Below are 22,779 nucleotides of genomic sequence, written 5' to 3'. Positions count from 1 at the left end.
CAGTGATAGCTGAAAAGCAGACAGGAAAACATGTGAAAGTGCCTAAGGTTAGATGGAGGGGAAGAATACTTCTCCAATGAGTTCTTTGATTTCTTGCGAAAGAATGGCATTCAAAGATAGTTTACATGTAGATACTCTCTGTAGCAAAATGGAGTTGTTGAGCAGAAAAACAAGCACATTGTTGAGATTATGTGAGTATTAATGGGCAGAGAAGAATATGCTACATAACTATTGGGATGAGGCTGTGTCTTTATCAGTTTATATCATGAATAGGACTCCTATTGTAGCCATACATGATGTAACACCAGAGGAGAAGTTTACTGGCAAGAAACCTGATTTGTCGCACTTGAAAGTTTTTGGATGCATTGCATATGTGCATGTGCGAGATAAGTTGCTTACTAAGTTGGATCCAAAGGCAAAAAAATGTGTGTTTATTGGGTATTCCCTTGAGAAAAAGGGATATAGATTTTATAATCTTGCTACGAGTGAATTGAGGGTAAGCAGGGATGTTGTATTTGATGAGATGAGTAGTTAGTATGGTACTGAAAAAGATGTTGTTGGGGCTGATATAAGTGGAAATGTGGTTGCACAGAATGCAAGTTAGCAATCACAGTCATTGAGTGGACCAGGAGAGTCCTCATGGATTGGTTCTATTGATAGACCATAGAGTGGTAAGCTATGTCATAATACCAGTCCTGGAAATGTAGTTGGTACAACACATAAAGGCAAAGAGAAAGTGGTTGAGCCCCTTGGTATACGTGATATTTCTGCAGGGCATTCTCTTGTTGATGGAGAATCTAGTGGCTCGAAGATGAGCCTTGATAAGGAGCTTGGGATTCTAGCAATGAGGACACCTAGTGTAAAGAAGGTTTTGGAAGCCATGAATGCAAAGTTACGAAGATCTAGAAGAGTCAAAAATCTTATACAAAGATTGACTTACGATGGTTATGTGGCACATCACTATGCTTACATGGCAAAATTTGTGCAGGTTGTAGAGCCCACATGTTTTGATGAGGCTATGGGAAATGTGTATTGGGAGAATGCTATAGATGAGGAGATGGATGCATTGTATGGAAATGAGACTTGGGATTTGGTGCCATTGCGTGAAGGCAAGAAAGCTATTGGATGTAAGTGGGTGTATAAGGTGAAACATAACAGTGATGTTACCATAAGCAAGTATAAGGATAGATTGGAAGCTATTGGATGTAAGTGGGTGTATATGGTGAAACATAACAGTGATGGTACCATAAGCAAGTATAAGGATAGATTGGTAGCCACCAAAAGGATATGCGTAGACACATGGGATTGATTACGAGGAGACGTTTGCCCCGGTTACAACTGTGAGAGCTTTGATTGTGGTGGTTGCAGAGCTAAAGACTGGTTTTTACATAAGATGGATGTAAAAAATGCATTCTTACATGGTGACTTGCAAGAAGAAGTGTATATGGATCAGCCACCTAGTTTTGAGGATACATGTCACCTAGTGTATATATGTAAGCTTCATAAGGCCTTGTATGGGCTAAAGCAAGCTCCACAAGTATTGCATGACAAGATTGTTGAGTATCTTGTCACTATTGGTTTTCATATGGCAGATGCAGATCACCCTATATATGTAAGCTTCGTAAGGCCTTGCATGGGCTAAAGCAAGCTCCACAAGTATTGCATGACAAGATTGCTGAGTATCTTATCACTATTGGTTTTCATATGGTATATGCAGATCACTCTTTGTATGTGTGCAAGAGTGATAAGGGTATCGTGATCATCACCATCTATGTAGATGATCTTATTGTTGGGGGTGGCAACCTAGAAGCATGTGAAAAGTCTTCTCAAAAGGAAGTTTGAAATGAAGGATTTGGGAGATCTGCGCTACTTTTTGGGCATTGAGGTCATTCGCACACTTGATGGTATTTGGCTGTCACATAGAGACAATATATAGTGGACATGTTGTCCAAGTATGGGATGGCTGGTTGTAAATCAATCTCAGTGCCATTAGATCAAAATGGCAAGCTCAGTGCAGATGTAGGTTATGTGTTGGAGGACCCCACTATGTATACGAAGATTGTGGGGAGTTTCATATAAGTCACGATCAGCAGGCCAGATTGGAGTTACACTGTTGGCTTAGAGAGCCAGTTTATGCAGGTTCCGCGGAAACCACATCTTGACAGTGTGCGACCCACACTTCGGTATTTGAGGGCCATTATTGATTATGCATTGTTTATGCAATAGGTGTACCATTAGAGCTATATGGGTAGATGCAGATTGGGCAGGTAGCATCTCAGAAGAGGAGATCTACTAGTGGATTTTATGTTTTCATTGGGGAGTGCTGTTGTGACATGGAGCAGCAAGAAGCAGCCCGCAGTTGCCTTGTCGAGTACAAAGGTAGACTATAGAGGAGCTGCGGTGGCAACGTGTGAGGTGGCTTAGTTACGTAAGCTACTTGTTGCTGATTTGGGGTTGCAAGTGGAGAGAAAGGTTGTCATATATTATGACAATCTTAGCAGTTTACAGTTGGCTAGGAACCCAGTTTTCCATGTGCGGACGAAACACATTGAGGTACATTACCACTTCATAAGGAAGAGAGCAAGCGACATCGACTTGGCCTACGTTAGGACACAGGATCATGTCGCTGACATCTTCACAAAGGCCTTGGGAGCTACAGATTTCAAGATATGCTTGGAGTTTACGAGCTGTAGTTGAGCTTAAGGGGGAGGGTTGAGATGTCAAGACCAACATGAGCTGACACTCACGAGGGTTGAGATGTCAAGACCAACATGAGCTTAAGGGGGAGGGTTGAGATGTCAAGACCAACATGAGCTAACACTCACGAGGCGCTTGTGTGACTGTTTGACATTTACATCACTCGCAGGTTTGGTAGCTGGTACCAACATATCTTTGCCAGAGATTCTATAAGACTATACTGACTAGTCCACATCTACCTACTCCACTTTAGTGTATTCACATTATGGACCGCTTGTATATACTCTAGTATATGTGTTAGTTACTTTATCTCTTTTGTAGACCTCTTTTGTTGGAGAAGAAGAACAATTTTCAGCCTCTCACCTTGTGTGTTATCTTCTAGGGTTTGTGAGAGTGTGTATGCCCTTGCAAGAACTCAAGCTCCCTTCTCCCCTACATCTTTTCACCTCGAACTTCTTTTGTCTTTCCTGAACTAGGGCTCGTGCAACCTCCAGTTTCTCTATTTTCTTATGGGCATTTGGGTACTTCCCACCCCTCTAGGTGTTTTGGGTTCGATGGGCTGGTTTAGCTTCTTTTTGTGTCACCACTTTCTTTCTTTCTATCAACACATTCTCATGGCTTGACTTGATGGTGGATGCAATATTAAGTGTTCCCATCCGAACCATCCTATATCACCATTGCTGAGTCTAATTGTCCCACTTTCTTAGCACTTATTCTTATTCTTCCTGATATATGAGTACAAGACATACCTAAACGTTGTTTATTGTTCTCTAGGGTCTTTTGTGCTTACACATGAGGCATGACGCTCTCAGTGGTGTCGTAACCCTTGATCGCACCCCAATCATTCGGAGTCCCGTGGTTGGGTTAGTGGTCGTCGACGTCTCTCCTGTGCTTCTGTAGGGACAATCCTTGATTAGGTGATCAATTTCGCATTTCAGACAACTCAAACCTAGGTGTGTACTAGCTTGGGTAGTCTACAGGTTTATTACATTGACCTTGAGGACACTCACAAGGTCAGCCACACATGGTGAGGTCCTTGGCAGTGATAACATTGTAGTAGGGCTCTCCTTGTTGTGGTGTTAATATCCTTGCCCTTCCATTGCACTATAGCTCGGAGCACTGGTATTGGTGTGTTCCCTTGCATTAGAAAATATTCCAGGGTTACCTCATCTAACTCCTCCATGGTGTGTTGAGGTTCCCATACATAATCTCCTTGCATTAGAAAATATTACAAGGTTACCTCCCAAGTGTCATCTAACTCCTCCATGGTTTGTCGAGGTTCCCATACATAATTTCCTTCTTTTGGAACCTCTTCAATGATCATTTGATTCATTGGTAGTTCTCTAGGTGTCGGTGGTTGTGGTGGTAGGAAAGGTGGTGGTATAGGCACTTCAGGTACTCTATACATTCCCCTTGTTTGGTTTTACACATTTGATATGCTTGCCCCTAGAGCATTCCCTTGCCTCAATGGTGCTGGTAAAGCTAAATATTGTTGTGTAGGAGGCAACTGAGGCAATTGAGGTACTTTGTGGTTATTGTGGCTACTCCTTGAGGTGCTCTAGGACTAAGGTCCTAGAGGTGGTATTCTTCCACATGGTGTGTCAAGTCTTGTAGGTTGCCTTGGACTCAAGGACGAGTGACATTGTGGACTTAAAGGGTAGAGTTAGCTAGAGCTAGCTCGTCCTAGGGGTGTTCTATGACTCAAGTCCTAAAGGTACACATTATAGAGATAGCTCTATGACTCAAGTCCTACAGGTGCACATTATAGAGATAGCTCTAAGACTTAAGTATCAGAAGAGCAACTCTAAAACTTGAGTCCTAGAGGTGCTGTAGGAATTCAGTCCTTGAGGTGCATGTGGTAAAGTAAGCTCTAGGGCTCAAGTCTTATAGTTACTCGTTTTATAGATTTAAGTTCTAGATGTGATTTTGGATTCAAGTCCCAAAGGCGCTTCTAGGATTTGAGGTGTCAAGCTAGATATATTATTATACACCATGTGTGTATTCTTTCTAAAATAAAAGAAACATAAGACATATTAAATGTTTCCAGAGATAGAAGATATTACTAAATGTTTCCAGAGATGGAAGATATTACTAAATGTTTTAAACATTGAACACTAAATTAAAAGAAGACATATGAAATGTTGAAAGAAATAGAAGACATAAAATATATTGACAACGTCATGCTTATAAGTTTAAAGCTTGTTTTCTTGTGATTTGAACAAATAGTGGAGACCACAAAATATCAAAAGTGTGGTACTGAGCAATGATGCTGGCGACGAGAGGAGGTGAGTGAAAGGTATACCTTACATATTTATTTATGCCACGTCAGTGGCATTAATAAATATGCATACTGAACGTTTTCTGAATATGCATACTGTCAAATATGTGCAGACAACGTTTTTTTTGGTTGCCATTAATTAATTATGCAGGAATAACTGCTCTTAACATTTTGCAGGTTTCTAACAAAATGTGAATGAATTTGAAGGTATACATCATATAATACATGGGTATTGTTAATGCACTCTCTAAGACGAAAAATACAAACCCTGGCGAAGCTAATGCGCCCACGGTACAGCGCCAGGCTTCTGTCTGAACAAGAGTCGTTGAGTGCAGCACTGAAAGAACTGGAACGCATGTGCAGACAGGGAACACAAGTTCCTGACGAGGTCTTCTGTTCTCTGCTGCAAGAATGCCTGAGAAAAAAAGACTTAGCAATCGGGAGAAAAGCTCACGCTCTCATCATCAGGTGTGGATCCTATCCAAAATTTCTCTTGAAAAATAACCTCATTCGCATGTTTTCTGCCTGTGGAAGCTTAGCAGAAGCAAAACAGGTTTTTCTCACTATTTGTGCTCCAGATGTGTATACCTGGCAAGCAATCTTATCCGCACATGTAGCATGCGGACATAGTGAGCAAGCCATCGATTTGTACCACACGTTGAGATCTTCCAGTGTCAAGCCAAATGATTATGTATATGTGGCTGCCTTAAAGGCTTGTGCTAGTGCCACAATGGTAGCTCAGGGCAGGGTAATTCATAATCACATCCTGCAGTCGTGCAAGGATATCAGCTTGCATGTTGGAAGTGTCTTGGTTGACATGTATGCGAAGTGTGGATGTGTAAGTGAGGCGAGCAAAATGTTTGACCGCTTGCCTGCACGAGATTTAGTGCTATGGAATGCGATGATTGCAGGATATACTCAACATGGGCTCGATAAGGAGGCTTTCTTGCTGTTTGAGGAGATGCAAGCTGAGGGCATTACACCAGACACTATCACATTTGCGTGTGTGTTCAAAGTATGTGGCAGTGCAGGTGCCATAGAAGAGGGCAAGCATATCCATTCTCTGATGCTTAAGACTGGGTGCAAGCCAAATTTGTTTGTTGGCAATACCTTAATTGACATGTATGGAAAGTGTGGCCTTTTTGGTGAGGCTAAACAATTATTTAATGACTTGCCAGAACGCGATGTGGTTTCATGGACTGCAATGATGAATGCACATGAGCAGCTTAACGATTGGAAGATGGCCATACAGTGTTTTGAGGAAATGCAAAGGCAGGGTGTGAAGCCAGATGGGGCAACATTCAGATGTCTTTTGACTGCCTGCAGTCACGCAGGACTAGTGAATCAAGGTCAACTTTACTTTCAGAAAATGAAAGGACATTATGGTATAACTCCTACGGTGGAACACATTATCTGCATGGCTGATCTTCTTGCGAGATCAGGGCAGTTGTATGAGGCAGAAAAGCTTCTTCTTACCGCACCTTCTCAGCATGATGCTGGGTGGACATCTTTGCTGTCTGCTTGCAAAAGTCATGGTAATGTGGAGCTTGGAAGGCGATGTTTTGATCATGCTGTAAAGATTAATCCTACTTATGGCTCAGGATACACGCTTATGTCAAGCATATATGCAGATGCACAAAGTTGGGAACATGTGTATGAAATAGAAGAGCTTAGAAAGCATGCTGGTGTATGAAAAGCTTTGATTGAGAAAAGCCACAGCGTAGAGGAGTTTATTGGTGTGGATAAAACTCATCCCCAGAGCCATGAAATTTGTGCTAAGCTGAAGTCCCTTTGCTTAAAAATGAAGGAAGCACTTAGCAGGCTATCAACCGCAATGAAAATCGAGCCCCTTTTAGACGAGGAGAGAGAGATATCTTTTTGAAGTCTTGCTGAAAGTTAGACATAGCCTTTGGGCTTCTCAATGGTCTTCAAGGCACAAGGCATTCACCTCACACGGCTGGTAAGTTCATTTTTGAATAGTAGTTCTGGTTTATGTGGGTGAAGAATTTAAACATATTTGGCATAATAGCAAAAATGATGGGTTTGTAATGCACAAAATTGTGGAGCACTAAGTGTAAGGTTTTTAGGGACATGCCTCCTATTAACACTTCTCTATTGGGTTATTAGGGCAGGCTGTCGGCAGGTAAGAGTGTATTATGCTTGCCAAAAAACTGCCCAAGTACACAATTTGTCTTTCTTTTCTTGTAGTTAAGAAAGCTACCTTTGATGGCCCTTTTGTGATCACTAACTTGATCCCTTTAAATCTAGAAGTACAAGCTTACAAGATTGTCCAATTATAAAGCATGTTTGCCTGGGTATGATTTGCACGCGTGAAATTATTTTCCAGTGTGGACATCGCCTGGTTTTTAATGCTCTGCACTGTGTTTGCTCGTGTTCCCAGATTTGGTCATCATCTCCTGTGTATTCTGACATGGTATTAGAGCCCTAGGCTCTTGATAGTTCTTGGGATTTGTGTGAGCAAGAGGGGGACTGTTGTGTTGCTGAATGGTGGACTGTTTTGGACTGTTCGGGAAGAGGAGAAGTAAGAGGAAGGCGGGCTGATTTGTTGGACAACCACTTGCAGGTTTAAGTTCTTCTTTGTTCCCACCCACCGACCCTTTTTCAGTTACATCCCCGCAATGGCAGATCTGCATGAGATGGCTGAGAGACATGTGAAGATCCCTACACTCCCCACGTTCTCGGTGGACGGGAACAACTACGGCATATGGAAAGTTATGATGGAATCTGTTCTGGAGTCATACGACCTTGCTGATTTCATCGTTGTTGGGGTTCCATGGCCAGAGGTAGAGGAAGGGGAGTTACCGTCGATTTGTAAGGACTGGGAGGCACAGGCACAGTTGTGGGATCGTGTCAACGCGAGGGTCCGTTCATTTATCTCCCTCAACTGCACACCGCAGGTAATCAATCATATCAAGCATATGATTCTGGCCAGAGGTATATGGCAGCATTTGGCTTCTCTTTATAACAGGGTATCGCCCATGAAGAGGATTTCCTTGGAAGTATAGATGTGGGTTATGAGGCCGGCAAAGTCGTCGACGATGCGGGAGCATATTAACAATCTGCAGGCTCTTTAGCAGGAAGTTCTTCTGGCTGGGAAGGAGATATCATCAGAGGACATGGCCATAACGTTGTTGTTGCATTTGCCCTCTCAGTATTCAGCATTCTACTCGTCTTTGATTACCAGTGGCAGGCTCAACACCATCACGTGGGAGGAACTTGTGTCCATGGTCTTGGACCAGGAGGAAAGATTCTCGAACCCTCCACAGGGCAGAGGTTCGGAGGCCTTAACTGGCCAACGGTCGCAAGGCCGTAACAAGGGCAAAGGGAAGGCTTCATCGGAGAAGTCTTTTGAGAAGAAGTCCGACGCTGACCACGAGAAACTGAAGGCAGAGAGGATCTGTAATGATTGTGGCGAGAAAGGCCACTATTGGAGGCAGTGTCCCAAGCAGAAGACCGAGAAGGGTGAAGACTCCTTAGCAGCAATGGTGAAGACTCTAGCTTTTGTGCACCTGGAGGTGATGGACACCGATGTTTCATTTTCTTCAGGCAGGGAGGAGGTTGGAGGACTCGCTGCTACGGATACCGGGAGTGGATTCTAGACAATGGTACTTCCAGGCACATGACTCCTACCCGTTCAGATTTATAGGATCTCTGCAGGTATTTTGGTCACATTCTTATTGGGGATACATCCACTATCCCAGTTCATAGTGAGGGCAGGTTGGAGATAGTTCTCGATGGCAGAGGGGGGAAGCATTCCTCCTAGGTGTTGTATGTTCCTACACTTGGTTTTCATTTGTTGTCAGTGCATCAGGTTTGCAAGACTGGCATACGGGTGGAGTTTGATTAGCATTTTGTTGCTCTCTGGGCCAAGGCAACAGGCCAGGTAGTTTGGAAAGGCGGAGTGGAGAATGGAGTTTACAAACTTTAAGCACTCTCTCTCCCAGGTCCTCAGTTTTGTGATGAGTGGCAGTCTGGTAGTGGCCACTTAAGTGTGGATACGCTGCAGTGCAGACTTTCTGGGACTAGATGGAGGATAGCTTGCTAGTTGATGGCAGCAGTTGGCAGGAACTTTCCAGTACAGATGTTGGTAGTTCTTGTGTTCGTCAGTCAGAGGAAACTTTACAGGTAACTTATGCTTTGATGTCTCGTAGTATTCGGGACAAAGAAACTCCTGTAGATGAGGAAGTTCTTTCCATGGGGACCTCTTGGAAAGCCGGGTAGGTGGCAGTTGATTACTTGCAGAAGGAGGTGGATCCTGTTAGAAGTCATCTCCTGTCTAGATTTATACACCAGGGCCTTTGTTGTGGGTGTGCCCGCCCTTATGAGGTGTTTTATCATTTTTCCCCACTCTCCGTATTTTTCCCCTATTTTTTCCCATTTTTCTGAGGCTTGGGAGGGCTGCCAGGTGATGCCAGGAGCACTCTGAAGCTGGCCGACTGCATCTGTAGCAGTCGTGGGCTGTCTGAGTGCTGGCCGACTTGTTCTGTGCAGACATGGGGCACCAGATGCTGGCCGACTGCTGTTTTTCAGCAGTCGTGGGTTTTGTCCAGTCGTGGGCCTCTTCCAGTGCTGGCCGACTGCCCTCTAGGGGAGTATATATAGCTCCTCAGCCCCCATACCTCATTTGTATCATATTCGGGATCTTCTTGTGTATATCAGAGCAGAGTTACACGCCTACATCTCTCTCTTTTTGTGCTGTTTTTTCTGCCTGCGTTTTTGCTCTTGTGTTCCCAGATTTGGTCATCATCTCCGCTGCATATTCTGACATGGTATCAGAGCCTAGGCTCTAGATAGGTCTTGGGATTTGTGTGAGCAAGAGTGGGGCTGTTTTGTGGCTGATTGGTGGACTGTTTTGGGCTGATCGGGAAGAGGAGAAGCAAGAGGAAGGCGGGCTGATTTGCTGGACAGCCACTTGCAGGGATCAGTTCTTCTTTGTTCCCACCCACCCACCCTTTTCAGAGTACATCCCCGCTATGGCAGATCTGTTTGAGATGGCCGAGAGACATGTGAAGATCCCGACACTCCCCACGTTCCCGGTGGACCGTCAGTTGGACGGGAGCAACTACGGCATATGGAAGGTGATGATGGAATCCGTTCTGGAGTCCTACGATCTCGCCGATTTCGTCGTTGTTGGTGTTCCACGGCCGGAAGTAGAGGAAGGGGAGTTACCGTCAACCCGAAAGGACCGGGAGGCCCAGACACAGATGTGGGATCGTGTCAACGCCAGGGTCCGTTCGTTTATTTTCCTCAACTGCACACCACAGGTAATTAATCATGTAAAGCACATGACGCTGGCCAGAGGTATATGGCAGCACTTGGCTTCTCTGTACAACAGGGTATCGCCCATGAAGAGGATTTCCTTGGAAGTACAGATGCGGGTTATGAGCCCTGCAAAGTCGTCGACGATGCGGGAGCATATTAACAAGCTGCAGGCTCTTCAGCAGGAAGTTCTCCAGGCTGGGAAGGAGATATCGTCAGAGGACATGGCCATAACGTTGCTGTCACATTTGCCCTCTTCGTACTCAGCATTCTACTCGTCGTTGATTACCAGTGGCAGGCTCAGCACCATCACGTGGGAGGAGCTTGTGCCCATGGTCTTGGACCAGGAGGAACGATTTACGAACCCTCCTCAGGGTGGAGGTTCGGAGGCCTTTACTGGCCAACGGTCGAAAGGTCGTAACTCGGGCAAGGGGAAGGCTTCATCGGAGAAGTCTTCTGAGAAGATGTCCGACGCTGACCGCGAGAAACTAAAGGCAGAGAGGACCTGTAATGATTGTGGCGAGAAAGGCCACTACTGGAGGCAGTGTCCCAAGCGGAAGACCGAGAAGGGTGAAGACTCCTCAGCAATCATGAAGACTCCGGCTTTTGTGCACCTGGAGGTGATGGACACCGATGCTTCATTTTCTTCAGGCAGGGAGGAGATTGGAGGACTCTCCGCAACGGATACTCGGGAATGGATTCTCGATAGTGGTGCTTCCAGGCACATGACTCCTTCCCGTTCCGGTTTACAGGATCTCTGCAGGCTTTCTGGTCATATTCTTACTGGGGATACGTCCACTATCCCAGTTCACAGTGAGGGCAGGATGGAGATAGTTCCCGATGGCAGAGGGGGGAAGCATTCCTCCCAGGTGTTGTATGTTCCGGCACTAGGTTTTCATCTGTTGTCAGTGCATCAGGTTTGCAAGACTGGCGTACGGGTGGAGTTTGATGAGCATTTTGTTGCTCTCCGGGACAAAGCAACAGGCCAAGTGGTTTGGGAAGGTGGAGTGGAGAATGGAGTCTACAGGCTTTCAGCACTCTCTCTCCCAGGTCCTCAAGATTGTGATGAGTGGCAGTGTGGTAATAGCTACTCACGTGTGGATACGCTGCAGGTGCGAGCTTTCCGAGACCAGATGGTGGATAGCTTACCAGTAGATGGCAGCAGTTGGCAGGAACTTTCCAGTACTGAGGTTGGTAGTTCTTGTGTTCGTGAGTCAGAGGAAGCTGAACAGGTCACTTATGCTCTGATGTCTCGTAGTGTCCGGGACATAGAACTTCCAGTAGTTGAGGATGTTCTTTCCACGGGAACCTTTCGGAAAGCTAGGCAGGTGACAGGTGATTACTTGCAGAAGGAGGTGGTTTCTCCAGGCTTTGTGGTTCCGGATTCAGAGGGGGTGGTTGACAGGTTTCAGAAGGCCTTGCGTGGTCTTCAGAAGGTTTCCAGGACTTGCTTGTGCACCGTAACAGGTGTTGATCCTTGTGAGCAGTGTGATGTCTCTGTGATTCAGAAGCTGTATGGTTCATGGATCTGGTTGATGGACACCGGATTGGACGGGAGCTTCCTGATGAGGCAGTTGAGCTCTTGGTTGCAGATGTCTCTTTGTGAGGCAGGATTGCGTTTCCTGTGGTTTCTGCGGCATGCGAAGGATCATGGACTCTTGTACACAAGAGGGGGATTGTTGGATGGAGTCCGACTCCGCGGTTGGAGTGACTCAGTTTGGGGAGGAGATTCGGACACGAGGGGATCTACTTATGGCCCAGGAGCAGTTTTACGGAGCAGGAGGAGGTTACATTGCAGGTTTGGGCTTCCACTGGAGGAACCCATGGTCATCCAGAGGCACTTTGTTCGTGAACAGATTGTTGCAGATGACATCTTGCTGGAGTTCTGTTCGACGGAGGACAGTACGGTGGACCTCTTCACGAAGTCGCTCTCAGGATTTGCTCAGGCGGCACCCCAGCTCCCAGTGGTTGGTCACACAGCCAGGAGCTGAGAGGGGGTGTTAGAAGTCATCTCCTGTCTAGATTTATACACCAGGGCCTTTGTTGTGGGTGTGCCCGCCCTTATGAGGTGTTTTATCATTTTTCCCCACTCTCCGTATTTTTCCCCTATTTTTTCCCATTTTTCTGAGGCTTGGGAGGGCTGCCAGGTGATGCCAGGAGCACTCTGAAGCTGGCCGACTGCATCTGTAGCAGTCGTGGGCTGTCTGAGTGCTGGCCGACTTGTTCTGTGCAGACATGGGGCACCAGATGCTGGCCGACTGCTGTTTTTCAGCAGTCGTGGGTTTTGTCCAGTCGTGGGCCTCTTCCAGTGCTGGCCGACTGCCCTCTAGGGGAGTATATATAGCTCCTCAGCCCCCATACCTCATTTGTATCATATTCGGGATCTTCTTGTGTATATCAGAGCAGAGTTACACGCCTACATCTCTCTCTTTTTGTGCTGTTTTTTCTGCCTGCGTTTTTGCTCTTGTGTTCCCAGATTTGGTCATCATCTCCGCTGCATATTCTGACAGATCCTCCAGGCTTTGTGGTTCTAGATTCAGAGGGGGTGGTTGACAGGTTTCAGAAGGCCTTGCGTGGTCTTCAGCAGGTTTCCAGGACTTGGCTTTCCACTGTAACAGGTGTTGATCCTTGTGAGCAGTATGATGTCTCTTTGACTCGGAAGCAGAATGGTTTATTGATTTGGTTGATGGATACCAGATTGGACGGAAGCTTCTTGATGAGGCTGTTGAGCTCGTGTTTGGAGATGACTCTTTGGGAGGCAGGATTGCGTATCTCACACCAGGGTGTAAATATATATATATATATATATATATATACATGGTTGTTTCTCGTACGCGTACGAACCTATTCGTACGTACGAGTCGTACGGTACGATACCGTACGAATTCGTACGATATCGTACGGTACGAGTTAGGTTTTTTTTTTTTTTTTTTTTTCCCCCAAATTTTTTTTTTCCTTGAAAAAAAATTTCCAAATGCTTAAAAAAAATAGAAACCCTGCTTTACGAAGATCCCAAATGCTCGCAATACTTCGCAACTTTTGTGTCCACTCAGTATTCCATATGGGGTTGTGGAGAGAAACTAAAAAATCTGGCGAGGTAGACTGGTAGTGTACACTTGATTGGTAGGATGAGAGAATCTTGCTACATCACTTGGGGATCCCTGGTATAGGTAGGCTAGACAATTAGATTCTCAAGTTATGCACAAGGGAGAACATTTGGACATGGCCATTTTGATCTAGAGAGGAGTCCCTAAACTTATCACCCTAGATGCACTCCTCGTATTTGTGCAAGGACGGTCCCTTAGTCATAAACGCTACACTGGGAGACCTTTGGTATTGCATTACCCATCCAGGTTCTTTTTTGGAGACAATCGGGAGATCCAACCGGGAGAGACACATATCCATGTACTGGTTTCTCAAGCACTGTAGACTCCTCCCCTCCCAACCTTCCCTCACATTCAAGCTTGAACCTCCATAGCTTGTAAGTGTAAAAAATAAAAACCGTATTTTATCGTACCGTATCCCAAAATTTCATATCGTACCGAATATTCCCGTACGGTATCGTACCGTACCGTATCGTATTTTCGTACCGTGACAACTATGTATATATATATATAGTTTCACATGGCAACCCCTCCGTCGATGACTAAAGTGTGAAACTGATAGCTTAGTGTTGGTACTGGTGGTGGTTGATATTCTGTTCAGGGTGGAAGTTATGCTCAGCCGTACACAGGGCAGAGGCAGCACGTGTACTCTAAAAGAGGTGCTGCAGACTTAAATGGCGCAGGCTCTTCAGGGCAGTGAGGAAGGCAGAAGCGACGCTATGCAGAGGGATGTTGCAAGTGGCGCTACTGATAAGGCGGCGACTGGCGCTGACTGCTGGTTTGCTCTGCTCAGGGTGGCACAGAGTTCACAAGGCAAGGGCGGCTGGCGTTGCAGAGCGGCGCTCAGAGGCCACAGCTGGTGTCGGAGCTGGAGGTGCAGGCGGTGCACAGTAGCAGTAGGCAACGAAAGGTAGCGGCGCTTTTAGCGGTGCACAGAACTGATGAAGGCGACGGCGGCAGCAGCAGCGTACTCTGAATAGGGGCACAGGGTGGCGGAGCGCCGGCGGAGGAGGGTGTTGTTGGGCGGAGCGTCGGTGGCAGCTTCCCAAGTTGACGGTTGTATATGGCTATAGGGGCAACACACGAGAAGAATGATGATGCCCATCCTGAAGTTCTGTATTGGCCTCAGTTTTTCCCTTCATTAGGCCCTTGGTCTCCCTCTACTCTCGACATGGCTCTGTCACCCCAAGAAAGTTTCTTCAAGAGAAATCCTGCTCTGATACCACTGTAAGCTCAACGGGGCATGCAGTGACAGACTCAACTACGTGTCCAAGAGATAAAGATAGAGAGAGAGAGAGAAGGGAATAGGTATCTTGCACAATATACCACACTAAACAGGGAATAGGCCCCGCCTCCTTTCAGGAATTTATTTAGGAACAATCCACGGGCACGCTAGCTAGGATCAATACAATCAACGAATACAAAACAAACATATATGCCGATGTAGGATATCCAAGTCGATGTTGATGTCAATGTCTAGGCACGAGATCCTTGATATAGAGCACACCACGGTGATGACCCTCTCACCGGGCTAGTACCACATCCAATATCCAATGAATCCAAGTCCAAGTCCCAATCCAATGTCCAAATCCAAGTCCATATCCAAGTCCAAGTCCATATCCAAGTCCAAGTTCATATCCAAGTCCAAGTTCCAGATCCAAGTCCCAGTCCAAGTCCAAGTAAACACTCGCTCATCCCATGAGTAATCTCCACAACTCTATAGCCTTGTCGATGAAGAAAACCATGGAAAGCTCTTTTTTTTTTTTTCAATTGGCCTTTGGCCCAAGATCCTCCCATAGTTACCAAATTTCACCGTCCGTAGACAGCCGCCCATAGGCGCTTATTTATCCACCTGTAGGCAATGCCGCCGAGGAAGCACCAAGGGTGGTTTTGAACCTAGGACCTCTTGGTACCAGGCAAACACCTTCACCACTTGAGCTATCACCTCATTGGCATTGAAAAGCTCTTTATCGCAAGAAAAGTAATATAAAACCTGTTTTCGGACGATAAAAATCTCCAAAAAGAAAATTTTAGGGTTTTTGGAGCAGTTTTAAGATTCTGAAATTTTTAGGGTTTCTGATTTTTTGTCCGTACGGTTTTGTACCTGCCCATACAGCCCCACATGGCTGTACGGATCCGTACAGTCATACGGACAGATGATGACATGGCACTGCAGTTGATGGATGCACACGGAATCAGCGGACAACGATGAAAAACTCCATGATTTGGTTCATAGATGATGATGGAGAAGGTGATCTCCACGCTTTAGTGAAGATGGCAACACGATGAAGAGATTCTTCTTCAACTTGATGCTCAACAGAGGCTCATGCTTCTTTTATACTTGGGGAAGCCTTGCTTTTTACCAAAAAAGTGATGCTTTTGCTTTGTTTTGCCTTTTACTTTTCTTTTGGTCTTTTTAATAGTAAAATATTACTCAACTTTAGTCAATAGTTCTTGTTTTTCTTTTCTAGCTTCAGGGCCTTGCTTTTTGGTCCTAGAGCTGCTTTTTGAAAAAGCAGCTTTTAGCTTTTTGGTCCAGCTCAATCTCCTCTTTCCAATGGTACCCTTGGCTCGCAGTCAACCTTGTTTGAACTTTTGCTTTTTCTTGCTTTTTGACCAAGAATGGTGCTTTTTCTTAATCAAACCTTATGGACCTTGTCCCCATGTCTTCTTCAACCTGTGTGGTGTCGGGGCATGGGTTTCATCATGTGAAATAGAGCTAGGAGGGCCAAATAGTTACAAGTTAAGTCAGCATTTAGGACAACAGTAGCATAAGTATTATCATCTACAGCATCATCCTCATCAACAGTTGCGACATCATCATCATCATCAATAACAACACATAAGCATCATCAATAACAGCACATAAGTTGATATTGTGCTTATTCTTTCTATCTTTAGCGGTGCATTTGTCCTATCAACTACTTATTTGATGTACTAATTCTTTCTATTTGCTACTTCCCTTAGTGCTAGACTTCATTATGGCTGAGTCTGCCCTGCATCTCCGGAGATTTGACAGAAACTTAGCATGAAGAGCTTTGTGTGAATATATGCTCTTATGTGTGTGTGTGTAGAGTGTGTGTGTGAGAGCATATTTTGATACAGAGTTCTACACCCACTATTGGGCATTGATGATGTTAGTGGGGATGTCGTAGTATCTAGTCCATACTATGCATGATGGAGTTGATAGTTATATAGTCTTGTGGGTTGACTACCATGAGTATATAACATGCACATTCGTAAAAGGTGAATTTGGGCATGTTCCTAGATTCATCTAGGTATATATATCATAAAGGAGGGTATGGGCCTTGTCGGTAGCCCTCAAGTGGGTCTAGGCAGCAGGCAATGGTCAGCTAGTGTGGGCAGGCATAGAAAGATGCGCGTCATTTTTCAGAATTTTATTCATGAGCTTTTGTCTAGAGCAAGCGGTCTGTAGCATATGTTGGCTGACTAACACCTCAAGCATCATATATAAGAAGGCATAAATCAACATATTCTCAAATCATTCATTCATTCATAAGTCTAGTCAGCAGTAGAAATTATGTAGAGACCAGAGGTCAACCCTCTAGGGCTAACCAAGGGCTTGCATCATGTACAAGCATTTATGCAACCTTTTTGTACCATATAAAAATACAAGAAAACCTTGACACCAATCTCTCTCTTTTTCTCTCTCCTTTGTCTTAATCATGTTTAAATCAACATCTTGTTCTTAATCAGGCTTAGGACTGTGGATTAGTACAACAAGGCTTCCGCGCATACAACACAGCTATCTCGGTTGCCTCTCATGGAGACTTGTGTGCCATGCGTGATTTGTACCATATGGATGCTGATTTTGCTACTATTTGGGTTGATTTGATGGCCGGTCAAGCACATGCCTTATATGTGATCAACGAGGGTTATCTTATGAAAGATAATTGTGGTGTCTGACATGAGGCAAAAGGTTTTGGATGAGTGCCATGCGCCTCCATATGATGTTGGTCATAAAGGCATAATGTTTACTACGCACATGATTGAGCGGTATTTCTTTTGGCTAGGTATGCAGAAGGACATAGAGGCACATGTACGTGCATGTATCACTTTTCAAAAGGTGAAATTTGATAGGCAAAAGGCACCAGGGTTGCTTCAGCCATTGCCTATTCCCACGCAGCCATGGGAAAGTATTACAATGGATTTCATTATGGACTTGCCACGGACTCAACAGGGTAATGATGCTATTTGGACAATTGTGGACAGGTTTAGCAAGCAAGCTGACTTCTTACCGGTCAAGAAGACCAAAGCTTAGCATATGGTTAAGATATATCTTGCACATGTATTCATTCTCTTTCCCTTTCAGAATACCTTTCAATTGTTCAAAACACTTACAAACAGACGTAACCTCTCGCAGTCTAAGGAGAGATTTGGAGATGACACTGGATGATGTTGATTGCAAACTTCTTATGATATGTGCATTGATCTGTTTTTGTCTTAATGTCCATAATCCAATATGTGCAGCACCTTTTGTTTTTTGGGATCCTTCAACAGGTACAAAGCATCTTACCAGTGGCAGGACAGTAGACGGTCCCCTTCTGAGACTGAAATGCAGCTTGGTGGAAGCAGCTAAAACATTTACTTGAATCTGGAAAGCACAAGGTATGCACTCATTCGGTACACATGTACTGTTACATTTGCACATCAAACGTGATGTGATTTTTCTGGCCCTTTTCTTTGTGTGGACTGTTTTGGTGTGTGTGCACATTAGAATCAATGCAGGACCCATGTACTCTTGGGCACTAACAGTCTTAAGATATGCAGGGTGAGTTGAATGCTCCCTTGGCCTTTCTAGGGATTGGCTTTGCGAAGGTATGTGGAGGAGATTATATTTTTATACAACTACACTTGCTTGGATTGGGATGTTACTTTCAAGCCATGCTAAGTTGCATGGTAGAGCTGTACCATAATTTAGAGTTTTCATGAGGCTTTCATTTTTCCTTTCAGGTTTCAAAGCATATAAACCATTTGTTGCTTGAGGCACCCTTCTGTGTGCATCCCTAAACAGTTATGCTTTGTTCTGTTTGGCAAAACAAAAAGCTGTTCAACATGCAGCAATCATGACTCTTTTGCCTTTGTGGGCATGTTAGTAAACTGTTTCACTTACTATTGAATTCGTTTCGTATGGGCGTGACCATTTAAATTTGGTTAATTGGTAGAGTTTTCACGCCCATTGTGAGGAATGTGATAGTTGACTCCATGGCAGTACCGACTTTTGCAGATGTCTTCTTCTAAGAGCTTTCCTTCACCATTTATTGCTTGTAGGACATCACTAAGCTAACCTTTCTTTATTTAATCGAAATGATAACACTTGTGATGGGTTGATGTATTTTTAGCCTCTCTTCCTATGTTAGCTCTAATAAATATGCCTGATATTTGAGGGCCAGTTAGTTTTAGGTCTCCAAGATAGAGGCATTGGTGAGGGGTTTATGTGCATGGCAATCCACAACATCACTTCTTTGGTTACCATGAGATTGTGGACCATGGAATAGAGGTCATGCATATGCTTATGAGTTGTTTGCAATCACGTGGTTTGTGCTTCAAGAAGATCTGGTCGTGCTCAAGGAAGACGGGGGGTCAATGTTTGATTTGGATCATGTATGGTATACATGGTTTCTTGCTGAAGCGATGAAGCTAGACCATGGCACAATGACAGTTCATTGGTATTTCCATGGGTGCGCTTCAACAAACACATGTGGCTTTGCATCAGCATCGAAGCTAAGGGCTTGACTTTGCATCGAATAGTTGTAATCAAACCTCGAGGACATGTGAAGTGCAAGGCCACGTTGACGTGTACATGCACAAATGTTCTAGCTTTATTCATAATTAGACATAGGGGTGTTGGTCTGTGTTCGTAGTGTGTAGGAGGACAAATATATGAAAGGGGGAATTTTGTTGTGTGTGAGAAAAAGCCAAGAGAATAGTGTTTTTTTGAAAAGCTAAAAATAGCTTTACTCGACCTATAAGGTCTTGCTTTCCCGTAAATACATCAGGATAGAGCCGAATGATTGCGAAGACAGATTAGATGGAGTAAAATACAGTACCTAGCATAGCTTGAGGTTCTTTCTCACTATTCCGTGTGCTTTAGATCAAAGCATCGATGAGTTGTGGCTTGTTGGCTTGTGGCCTTGTTCGTCTCGAGAGTTCTAGGGGACATAATTGTGCTGGGTATTCTTGGGCCTAACCAGAGGGCATTTTATTATTATTATTTTATATTGTATGCTCCACAAGTAGGATGTCCTACCTCATTCACAAACATGTGTGAAGCTCACTCATATGCATAAGTGCAACGTGTTCATGAACTTCAGTATATTTTGGCACAAAAGCAAGTCTACATGTGAATGAAAACGTAGCTCACTCAGACATAAGTGGTGGTAGCTCATTCCCAAACGTTTGTGAAGGCCGCTCATATATGTAAGTGCAACTTGTTCATGAACTTTAGCGTAGGTCATAAATATTGGCACAAAAGGAAGTCTACATGTGAATAAAATCTATCCTTTCTCATTCCTCTCTCTCTCTCTCTCTCTCTCTCTTGTGCCTTCTCCACTCTGTCAAAATATATCCCTCTTCCTTCTCTCTCTCTCTCTCTCTCTCTCCCCCCCCTATCCCTCTCTCTCTTTATCTATCATTCTCTCTCTATCTCTCTCTCTCTTTATCTATCATTCCCTCTCTCTGTCTCTCCTCACCTTCTTTCTCTCTCTAATATTTTCTTCTTTTCCCTTCTCTCTCTCTCTCTCTCTCTCTCTCTCTCTAACATAGATTTATTTGTGTGTAAATACTCAAAATCTTAACATAGAAGTGATCTAAGCTTGCAACAAAAAAAACCTAGTTTAGAAGTGGTCTAAGTTTACGTCAAACATAGAAGTGGTCTAATTTTACGACAAAAAAAAGGAATGAAAAAGTCTATACAAATGAGAGATCTCTAACCAAAATGAGTAAGTCTACACATTTATATTTTTTAGTTACCATGATCATCACTTTTATTCAATTCATGGTAACACTATATGGTCTATTACCCCTTCTAAACTAGGTGTGTTTTTCTTGCACCGTCTTCCCAAGCTCCTCTCAAAGAACGGATTCTTCCTTGTCATTTATGTAGCCATATGCACGTCAACTTCCTATTGTAGTACTCAAATTCATATTCCATTGATATACCTCTCCATCTTCAAATGGACCATCTTCATTCAGTTTGTTCCATAGCTTTTGTGCTTCTAGATTTTGGTGCGCTCTAACACTTCACGTACATTTTGGCTCTTATCTTTCATCTACACTCTTTGTACAAGACTGTGGAGATGGCTTCTTTGATATTGTTCAACATAGTGCTACTCGAGCTAGACATGTTGGAAGGATGAGAGGGTGAGAGATAGAGGGTTTGGGGTTGATGTGAGAGAGAGACACTTAGGGAGAGAGGAACAACTTGTTGAGAGACTATGCATTCCAAGAGAGGGATCATGGTAGATCTAATGAGCTCCAAGCCATACCTTTATATAGTTTTAAGTTGGTCTAATTATAGCCTTTGCATGTTAATTTTAATAAGGACCTCTCCTTTTTTTTGTTGCATGTAAAAAGTAGTGATTAAAATAACCTCTCATTTAAAAGAGTGATTAAAGGAACACCTCTCCTTTTTTTGGTGCTTTCAGACTGAGGGAGAGAGAGAGAGTGCACATGATCTCGTCCTATTTATAACCTAAACACTCGTTATTTGAAAAAAAAAGCGAATTCTACATTTATGGTTAATTTAATGAAAGTCAACTATCAGTACATTGTTCACAAGGTCGCTTGAAAGACACACATTCTCCAATTGTTAGCTTTAGGGTAAAATCTTTCAAAAACATTCGTTAAAAAAAAATTTCAATACACTTCGTAAGTTTTGGACAATGTGAGAAGATAAGCAGGTCAAGAAATCCAAAACCTTTAAAAAACTTGCCATAAACAGAGATTGACAAAATACTTCCTTGGGCACACCATGTTTACATTGGCATTGACCTTCTGACACTAAAAATCTTGGCTAGATCTTCCTTTTTGAGATGTGGCTAGTGTATAAACATATTATTTGCATCGAGCCCAAGTACACGTAGATAAATAAAATACATGTGCTTACATGCAATAAACGGACATTTGCTATCTGCTCTCATTTGAAAATCTGGACATGTACAGTACGATAGCTTTGCAATTGTGATATCATACCTCTCACCTTACATCCTTGAAAAATCAGTTTCTACGACAAACATCTCATGTTCCATTTTCTTCACGACCCTTGTGCAATGATTGAAGCTGACGAAGTGAGAGCATTGTCTATCCTCTTGGTTGCTATCTACGACACTCCTATCTTGTATCTTAGGGTTATGCTTCTTGTTGTGTTCTCTTCTTGTAAACTCTCCTTTTGCAAAACAAATCCAACTCCTTCTAGAGCTTGCACCTCGTCGCTCGTAAGGTTTGTGTCCTTTTCAACTGGCCAAACACTTGGAGGTCGCACATGTGTATTTGTGATTGTTGAGCATATGGACCATGTGTCCTTTTGAACTGGCCAAACACTTGGAGGTCGCACATGTGTATTTGTGATTGTTGAGCATATGGACCATGTGTGGTCCATGCTTGTGTTGGAGAACCACATGAATTGTCTACACTGGTGACCTGTCTGCTTATGCATTCCGTAAAAGCTTGGTGCCGGGATCCCTTTTCCTGACTGTTTGTGATTTGTTTTCTATACTTCTCTACTTGGCCACCTAGCCATGCTTGACAAGTGACTTCGCTGTTTATTTTCATGCGACAAATTGTCCATATTGTATCATGAATATCTATTTTCCACGCTCTTCGCATTCCCTTCTTCTCCTCTCTTTGCACACCTTTGTTTATTTGTTGTTTTGGAGGAAAATCAAGTTTTTTCCTTTAGCCTTTCGGGTTTGATTCTCTGTAACATATTTTGGCCTATGGGAGCTATTTCCATCCTCATTTATTATGGTTTATCGATGCTGCTTATGGTGCATTGTCTTATTGTTGCCCATGACATTGGGAATGTGGAACATAGGAGTTCCTCTAATTGTTTCTCCCACCATCCTATTTGTTGCAGTTGGGCTGGGTGATAATCCACTTTTACTAGCACACCTCTCTAATAACCTTGCGATGCTTAGACCAGATCCTAAGTGCTTTCCTTGTTGAAATGCGTGCCTTTTTGCACTTTAAATTAGTGCGTTGGTGGCTAGGTTTGTTCACTGTAGCTTCGTAAAGAGGGATGGTCCCCTTGAATCCCTCATTAGTAAGCCAACTTGCGTGCTTGGACTCCGCCAAGTTCATTCGTGGAATGTGGTCACTTGTTTTGTCATCCACAATTTGTGAAACGAGACAAAAATAAAAGCAATTTCAAATAGAAACATAATTGTCACAAATCAACAT

At 43.8% G+C, this 22,779-nt stretch overlaps 1 pseudogene across 3 annotated transcripts; it reads left to right on the top strand.

Annotated features, from left to right (window-relative positions):
• The first annotated feature begins 4,987 nt into the window (after positions 1 to 4,987).
• LOC147630838 (putative pentatricopeptide repeat-containing protein At1g68930 pseudogene) lies at positions 4,988 to 18,700 on the top strand (annotated as a pseudogene). Of its 3 annotated transcripts, XR_015267490.1 has the most exons (5): positions 4,991 to 5,443; positions 5,554 to 6,935; positions 17,881 to 17,988; positions 18,151 to 18,198; positions 18,334 to 18,700. The product of XR_015267490.1 is annotated as a putative pentatricopeptide repeat-containing protein At1g68930 pseudogene, transcript variant X3 (transcript). The 3 variants fall into 3 exon arrangements; XR_015267488.1 differs by having other exon boundaries at positions 4,988 to 6,935; XR_015267489.1 differs by having other exon boundaries at positions 4,988 to 6,935; positions 17,394 to 17,988.
• The last annotated feature ends 4,079 nt before the right edge of the window (positions 18,701 to 22,779 follow it).

The sequence above is a fragment of the Cibotium barometz genome, chromosome 15 (assembly GCF_041138505.1).
Source record: "Cibotium barometz isolate CiBa-2024 chromosome 15, ASM4113850v1, whole genome shotgun sequence".
Classification (NCBI taxonomy): domain Eukaryota; kingdom Viridiplantae; phylum Streptophyta; class Polypodiopsida; order Cyatheales; family Cibotiaceae; genus Cibotium; species Cibotium barometz.
This window is presented reverse-complemented; position numbering and strand designations above follow the sequence as displayed.